Here is an 8,284-nt window from a genome sequence, read left to right as displayed (position 1 = left end):
TTTTTGGGCTAAAGCTATTAATATTGTGGTCTACATTCTAAATCAAAGATACACAAAGGCTCTCAAGGGAAAAACACCTCATGAGCTTACACTGGTAAGAAATCATCTATCTCACATTTCAGAATTTTTGGATGTGAATGTTCTGCACATGTTCCAGATGAGAAGAGAAACGAGTTAAAACCAAAAAGTAGAAAATGTATCTTCTTGGGTTATAGTGATGATCAGAAGGCTTATAAATTATATGACCAAGAGGCAAAGAAGATCATGGTGAGCCGTGATGTGGTGTTTAAGGAGCAATTGCATACAGTGGAGGAGGAGAAGGCAAGTTCGTCCACTTTATTATCAAGCGAAGAAGTAGTCCACTATGGACCTATCCCAAGAGATGTCCCTATCCTTAAGGAGGAGGAAGTATCATCTTCAGATGATGAGGAAAAATTTCACCAACTTGACATCACCCCACCAAAAAATCCATTATCACATTGGGTGAAGCAGCTCTATGACCACAATAATCATATGCCTACATCTGTTGAGGAGAAGGTAGATGGACCAAGGAGGTCTCAAAGAATAGAGGAGAAAAGGAGGGCTTCTACTCACATAGTTAATTAATATGGACTTGATTGATTGAGATTATGAGAGAAGTAAAGGAGACAACTGACTTAGAAGAAGCACTTGTTGATCCAGCATGGAAGGCAGCTATGCAAGTAGAGTATGACATCATAATGAAGAATGACACTTGGGAGCTAGTGGATCGGCTAGCAAAGTGGAAGGTTATTGGCACCAAGTGGATCCGGAAAGTAAAGTACAAGGCTGATGGTACCTTAGAAAAGTACAAAGCTATAGTAGTTGCACATGGATTTTCACAAGTTGAAGGGTTTGATTTTCAAGAGTCAATTGCCCCAACTACCAGAATGACCACTATTCGTGTAGTACTTGTAGTGGCCGCCCACAAGCAGTGGCCAGTTTACCAAATGGATGTTAAGTCAGGGTAAAATGGTGACCTCAAGGAGGAGGTGTACGTGGCTTAGTCACCACGTTTAGAAGCCCCCCATTCTAATGAGAACAAAGTGTGTAAGCTAAAGAAGACATTGTATGGGCTAAAACAAGTCCCCCATAGTATGGAAGTAGCAAATAAATAAGTTCTTTTTAAGCTTAAACTTCAAAAGATGTACCTCAGATGCTAACTTGTATGTTTACAGGGATGGGGAAAAATCTGTAGTGATTGTCCTATATGTGGGAGACCTTCTTATTACATGTGACTATGAAGATATGATCAACCAAACTCAAAAGGCTTTGAGTTCTGAGTTTGAAATGATAAACCTTGGTTTAATGCACTATTGTTTTGAGATTGAAGTCTAGCAAGAGCTAGGAAAGATCTTTATCTCTCAAAAGAAGTATACATAGGAGATCTTGAAGGCATTTGGCATGACCGAGTGCAAGGAGATAGCTACAACTATGGAGGTGAATGCAAAGTTATCCATTGAGGATACATTAGCACTAGCAAACATTGGGAGGTATAGGAGGTTGGTCGGATCTACTTGTGTAACACCACATCAGATATCAGTTTTGCTATTGGTGTTTTGATCAGATTCTCAAACAAACCTCATGAGAGTCATTGGAAAGCTAGGATGTGGGTGCTCATATACTTGAAGGAAAGAATGGGAGTGTTGGCAGAGTGCGCATTTGTCAACCCAAACTTCTCAACAATATCATTAATAAACTTTGTCTGGCGAAGAAGAAGAATGCCTTGTTGTCGGTGTCGTTGAACTTGAATACCCAAACAAGAATGTATCTCACCAAGATCCACCATTTCAAATGCAAGTTGATAAAAGCTTCTTCATAGCATCCAAGAAAGCAATATTATTTGACACAAGAATAATATCATCAACATATAGAGCAAGAATAATAAAACATTTGTCCTCCCTTTTGATGTAAAGATTTGGGTCAGCAAAACATGCAACAAAACCTTTAGATTTGAGGAACTGATCAATCTTAATATACCAAACACGAGAGGCTTGCTTCAATCCATATAATGTATGATGAAGCTGGCATACAAGATGCTCCTTTCCTGCAATCATAAAACCTTCAGGTTGCTCCAAGAAGTCAATTTCTAGTTATTGTTTCTCTTGGGTTCAGGAATTTTCTCTTGGATTAGTAAGAAGTAGCCAACAATGGCAGAAGCAGAGTACAAGGCAACTTGTTTTGCTACATGTGAAGCAGTATGGTTGAGAAGGATCCTATGGCATATGGGAGTGTAGGATGAAGAACCAACTGTGCTGAGATGTGATAATTAGAGTTGCATCGCCATTGCCAAAAATCTAGTGTTTCATGCACACACCAAACATATAGAGATCCAATATCACTACGTGCATGATTTGATTGAGGATGGGATAGTGGAATTGGTCAACAGAAGAGAATGGAGTGGATATCTTCACCAAAGCACTTACAAAGGATCTGCTTCAAGTTCATCTTCAAAGACTTGGCATTGTGGCATTGGGATGAGGAGACAGTTCACCTACGGGTCGGACACTGAGGGGGGTGTTAGATATGCTCAATGCCCCACCCTCATAAGTGCCACCAATGATCCATAGTGCTCAAAGTTGTAAGGGCCCCATTACGAGAAGAAGCCATATGTGAGCCCAGATATTGATTGAGCCCTAACTTGTATGTCAGATGAGGTCTATGCGACTGGATGGCAAAAAGGTGACTATTGTGGGTCTAATCTTTGGGTTAGATGGAGTAATTAAGCTAGTAGCAACTTGAGGCACATTGCATCGAGTTTTGAGTTAAGGGAGTTATCAAGGGCCCTAGCCAATGATAAAGGGAATATTTCCTAGCCAACTAGTGGAGGTCCACATGGAAGGTCAACAAACACATGTGCATATGGAATATCAACAAAAATGTGCATATGGAAGGTCAATAGACACATGTGCATATGGAAGATCAACAAACACATGCATATTGAAGGTCAACAAACACATGTGCACATGGAAGGTCAACAGACACATGTGCATATGGAAGGTCAACAAACACATATGTACATGGAAGGTCAACAAACATAGGTGCATATGGAAGGTCATCCATCATGACCCCCTTCACAAGCTATAAAAGATAGACCCCTTCACAATTTTCATTATCTATCTTTCACCCAATTAGAGTTTTTCCAACTAGCCTTAAGCTCTTCACCTATCTTTTGTCTAGATCACTATCTAAGCTTCATAGTGGAAGCACACGGATGGACAAATCCATCTTTGTATCAGTTGTTTGGAGCTAAATGTTGAGAATCTATCAATCATGCCCTATGTATGCCCCCTTTGTATGGAACAGCTAGGCTAGGAAGATGCAATTTATTCTAGGAAGAGAGACAAAATCCCATATGCATAGTGGATGTAAAGTGCTACCAAGCTACTCTATAAAATGATCACTTATATACAATATATGACCATGCAATAGTACTTGTCTCTTTCTATCAAGTATTTATGTCATTGTCTCCTTACACAAGAATCTTTTTATGAGTCCAAGCTTCCATCTTGGAACCTAATTCACTTGTGTAACAGTTGGTCTTCAGTCCTTGGTCAATGTCATCATGAGTTCAATCTATGCCTACAAGTTGCCATAGCCATGCTCTAGATTCACATCTTCGACATGGTATCAGAGCCCAGTCGCCCTATCTCTCCAGCCTCTCTTGGTTCCTCTCAATCTCTGCCCGATTTCTCATCATTATCACGATCATCATCTAAGAATTCCTTACTCAATAAGGACTTGGAGGCCACTGAGGAAGACCTCTACTAATCCCTTCTGCAAGCTTCTCCCATGGAGGACGACATAGGAAAACCTCCCTAAGACTTCCACAAGGCCCCCCTATCCATATTTTGACTCCTTAAGGCTGCTTTCATCCTCTTCATCCTCATCTCCTTGGCCTTCTCCATGCTCCTCTTTCTAGCCCCCCCTCATCTCTTCCTCCTCCACCTTTACAACATCCACCACAGCCGCCGCACTGCCTTGTTCTTCTTCAATCACTGGCTTTCCATCTGGCCCTTCTTCTTCGAGAAGGTTAACAATGCCAAGATCATTGTCTATGGTCAATGTGTGCCCCCTGGCGAATGCGTCATTGTACTCTGCAATCACCGCACCGAGGTCAATTGGATGTACATTTGGAGCCTCATGTTGCGTAAGGGCCAGATTGATTAACAACCATTCTCAGTATTTGGAAACTTTTCAATCTGATTGCACAAACAATACCAGATCAAATGGTGACCACATCCTTAAAACAGGCAATACTTCAGTTGAATACACTGATCTTCTTCACAATTTCAATACTATGTCTACAGCACCACCTTCTATAGTGGGTGCATTCCTTCATGAATCAGTGAGGGATTTGCAGTGTACTTTTCCCTCTGTTAGTGTTTAGCAGGAAGAGACTGTGCTGCTGAAGGTGAGCATTTTGGGCGACCCAGAGACCAGCAAAACCAGCTTCATGACCAAGTATGTGTCTACACAGCAAAGTGAGGAGTATATAGAGACCATGGGTGTGGAAGCTGTGGAGAAGGTCTTCCGTGTCCAGAATACAAACATTGCCTTTAGCATTTGGGATTTGGGAGGTCACTAGGAATGTGAAAGCATGCTGCCAATGGTATGTCGAGATGCTCTTGCTATCTTGATAATGTTTAATCTGACAAAGAGATCTACATTGAGCAATTTAATGGATGGTTCTGGTTATGTTGGTGGTCAGCCTGGCAATGTGCACGCCATGTCCTCATAGTCATACCCTGGCACAACAGATGTGATGGTCCCTTGTAGCTATGCCAGCAATACTACCAAAGGATCAGATCATGGAAACCCTCAGGCTGTTGTAGTTGATGGCATTCAGTTAGGTTTTGGCCAATTCCCTCAAGTTGTGGTTAAGAATAGCATGTGCAATGCTCCTATCTTTGGATGGGCATTCTATGTGCTTGAGTTTCTACTCATTGACAAGAAATGGTAGATGGACGAAGTGGTATTTCAGAATTCCCTTCAGACATTTAAGGGTCCCAAGGATCCTCTATAGCTGGTCACCTTCCCGAAAGGCATAGATTACATGGAGGAGAAATGCTTATGAAGTCAGAAATTTGCATAGGAGAATGGCTTGCCCAAGTTAAATCATGTTCTTTTACCTCGAACAAGGGGCTTCTATGCATGTTTATGTCATCTTTGCAACTCCATTGATGTAGGGAAAAATGGAGTTGTGAGCATTGAAGTCCCATCCATGTTTCCATTTGAAGATTTTAAAGACACTCCAACTGCTTTGGTCATGTTTCCATTTGAAGATTTTGAAGACACTCCAGCTGCTTTGGTCATCATGAAAAACTCAAAGATGATGATGTCTTTTCTTGAGGGGGACATAGACATGAACATGAGGATTAGTACAAGAAAATTTCACCATAAACATGAAGACCAAAAGGTCACATAATTCAAAGCTAAAGAAGAATAACCAAAGATGAAAGACGAGAAGATTTTCCATGCTGAAAAAGAGAATGTTTATGCTAAAAAAGACCACAAGGGCCTATTGGTCCTTATCTCTCATTTTTAAAAAATTATTGTAACTGCCATAATGTTCCTTTCATAAGCATTATAAAATCCTCATGTAGCCTATGCATAACAACCTCTACACACTTAATGAGCCCTTGTAATAGCCCCTGGATGTCTGCCATGTTTTGGATGCTAACCATACTTAGACTTTTCTGCGACGATAGCCTCTGGATGCTTCACCTGTTTGTGGCATGCCCACACTTAGCAAGATTCTACTCATGATAGCCTATGTACACTTAGTGCTTTTCACAGTTGTGATTGAGGAGGGATGTTGTGAATCTATCAATTACACCCTGTGTATGCCCCTTTGTATGGAACAACTAGGCTAGGAAGATGCAGTTTATTCTAGGAAGAGAGATAGAATCCCATATGCACAGTGGATGTAAAGTGATACCAAGCTACTCTATAAAATGATGTACTTGACTATCACTTATACACAATATATATGACCATGCAATAGTACTTGTCTCTTTCTATCAAGTATCTATGTCATTGTCTCCTTACACAATAATGTCTTTATGAGTCCAAGCTTCCATCTTGGAACCTAATTCACTTGTGTAATAGTTGGTCTTCAGTCCTTGGTCAATGTCATCATGAGTTCGGTCTAAGCCGCCATAGCCATGCTCTAGATCCACATTTTCAACACCAAAGAATTTACTTATTCTCCTCTTATCTATTGTGTACTCTCTATCTCTTTCTCAAATTCTGTTCATTGCATCGTGTAATTTTTTACACTTACCCCATCATTTTCTACATAGAGGAGGTATATCATAGTGGAAATTGATTATTTTACAAAGTGGTCGAAGCACGAGTGACAAGGAAGGATGATGAAAAGGGGAGTGCACAAGTGATGAGAAAGGATAATGCATAGTGGATTATAAGGCATTATTTTATTGTATTGAATCACCTTATAAAAGGAGTGTCAAATGAAGCAGCTTCATGATTTAAATGCAAAAAGTATACCTTCAAGACAAGGTAGTTAGTTTTATATTATGATGCACACATGGAGCTATTTCCTGGGAAACTAAAACCTAAGTGGGATGGTCCCTACAAAATAGTTAAAATAAAATAAATAAGTCCACATCATTACTAGCAAATTTACAAGGATTGGAGTTTAAAAACAAGTTTAATCTAAGTAAGATTAAACCTTATTAACTTAAGGCTTGTTGATGAGGTAATTGTCTTGCAAGTCAAGGTTGGATTGATTTGAAACTTGCAAGAGGGGCTAAAAGTTAGTTGATGGGACGACTAATTCCCTACTTAGAAGGCCTACATTTGGAACAAAGATACTATCAGGGAAGACTTGTTTCATGGAGAAAAGGTTATAAAGTGATTGAACAAGAGGACGGGACATTTTTTGGGAGATCAAAGTCTTTTGACATCACTGCATAAGGATTTTGATGAGCATCCCTATTGGATTCAATGAAGAAGGTGGGGTAGAGCCTTTGGTTCATCCTTTGAATATGGTGAATTTTGACTATCATAGTTATAAATAAAGGAGCCGATGATTTGCCAAATGTAAGAACCCTTTATGGACAAATACATTATATTTTGATGGAGCATCTAGGGGTCCCAATAAGAAAGTTAGTATTGGGGTAGTCATTAGAGATCCCTGACATAGAATCATGATGAAATTAGATACCTACCTTTACTAATAATATGATGGAATATAAAGCCCTAATCATGGGACAGAATATTGAAAGAAAAGTGGTATTCACTAGTTATTAGTAAAAGGGGATTCCCATTTGGTTTTGAATCAATTGAATGGGATGTACATAGTATGGAATCGCATTCTTTGTATGTATTATCGCACTGCTATGAACCGGATGAGATGAGTTAGAGAGAGTATCCCTTTAGCTAATTCCACAATATTAGAATTATTTTATCAATTCCTTAGCAAATTATGCTTATGAAGAAGACCTCTTTTTTAATTGTGGTCCTAGTTTCGATATTTCCATTGATGATGAGACAAGACTTGGTTGATCATGGGGACTTTTATTGGAACATGCTTTATATGGTAGGTGATGATGGTTATTATGGGTAATGAAAAGAGTAGCTAAGACCCATTTACTGTTATTATCTTGGACCCATAAGGTGGTGAGATGACATTTTATGAGTACACCTCTTGTTGTATATGTAGGAGGTATGGGTCATAATTTGATGTATCTAGTTTAGGGCTAGGAGCCCTCTTTTCTCCTTGGACTGGAGCATCTTGTTGAATGTCAGTATCCAAGGAGGGATGTATATAAGCTATATTGGTTTTTTTATGTAGTCCAAGAGGACTAGCTCATTCGTTGTGAAATGTTATATTTCATTAGGCCAAGAAGGTCATTTATCTGTTTGGTGAGGGTACATTGAATGATTTTCTGTTTTTGTGTTGTACCAAACAAGTCTAAGAAAGTACCTGGAGGAAGCCTCTTGTTGCATCAACACTTCTTGTGGCCTAGTCTAAGTGATATCCTTTCTTTATGAGTTCTTTCCCTTTATGCTGAATGGTTATATGCATTTGGGGGGGATTTTTCTTTCTTTGTTGGGCATTGGCAGTCAAGGCATGAAGTCCTAAAGTTTAGGTTGGGTATGTCTAGAGAGGTCTAAGTAGTTTTTTGCCTCCTGTTAAAGACATTGTCAAGCACCCTAAGAATTGTTTCAGAAGAGATAGTCCTAGTGACCCTCTTCTGCTAGCCTGCTAGGTAATTGGTTCTAGGAGTTTTCATTAGTT

General features: G+C 39.6%; 1 pseudogene; it reads left to right on the top strand.

The window, feature by feature from the left end:
- The first annotated feature begins 3,876 nt into the window (after nucleotides 1-3,876).
- LOC148037236 (putative 1-acyl-sn-glycerol-3-phosphate acyltransferase 5 pseudogene) lies at nucleotides 3,877-5,446 on the top strand (annotated as a pseudogene).
- The last annotated feature ends 2,838 nt before the right edge of the window (nucleotides 5,447-8,284 follow it).

Source organism: Lygodium microphyllum, chromosome 4 (assembly GCF_053477565.2).
Source record: "Lygodium microphyllum isolate KBCC chromosome 4, Lygodium_microphyllum_v1.1.10, whole genome shotgun sequence".
Taxonomy (NCBI): Eukaryota; Viridiplantae; Streptophyta; class Polypodiopsida; order Schizaeales; family Lygodiaceae; genus Lygodium; species Lygodium microphyllum.
The sequence above is the reverse complement of the archived record's forward strand: the minus strand, read 5'-3'. Positions and strand labels throughout refer to the sequence as shown.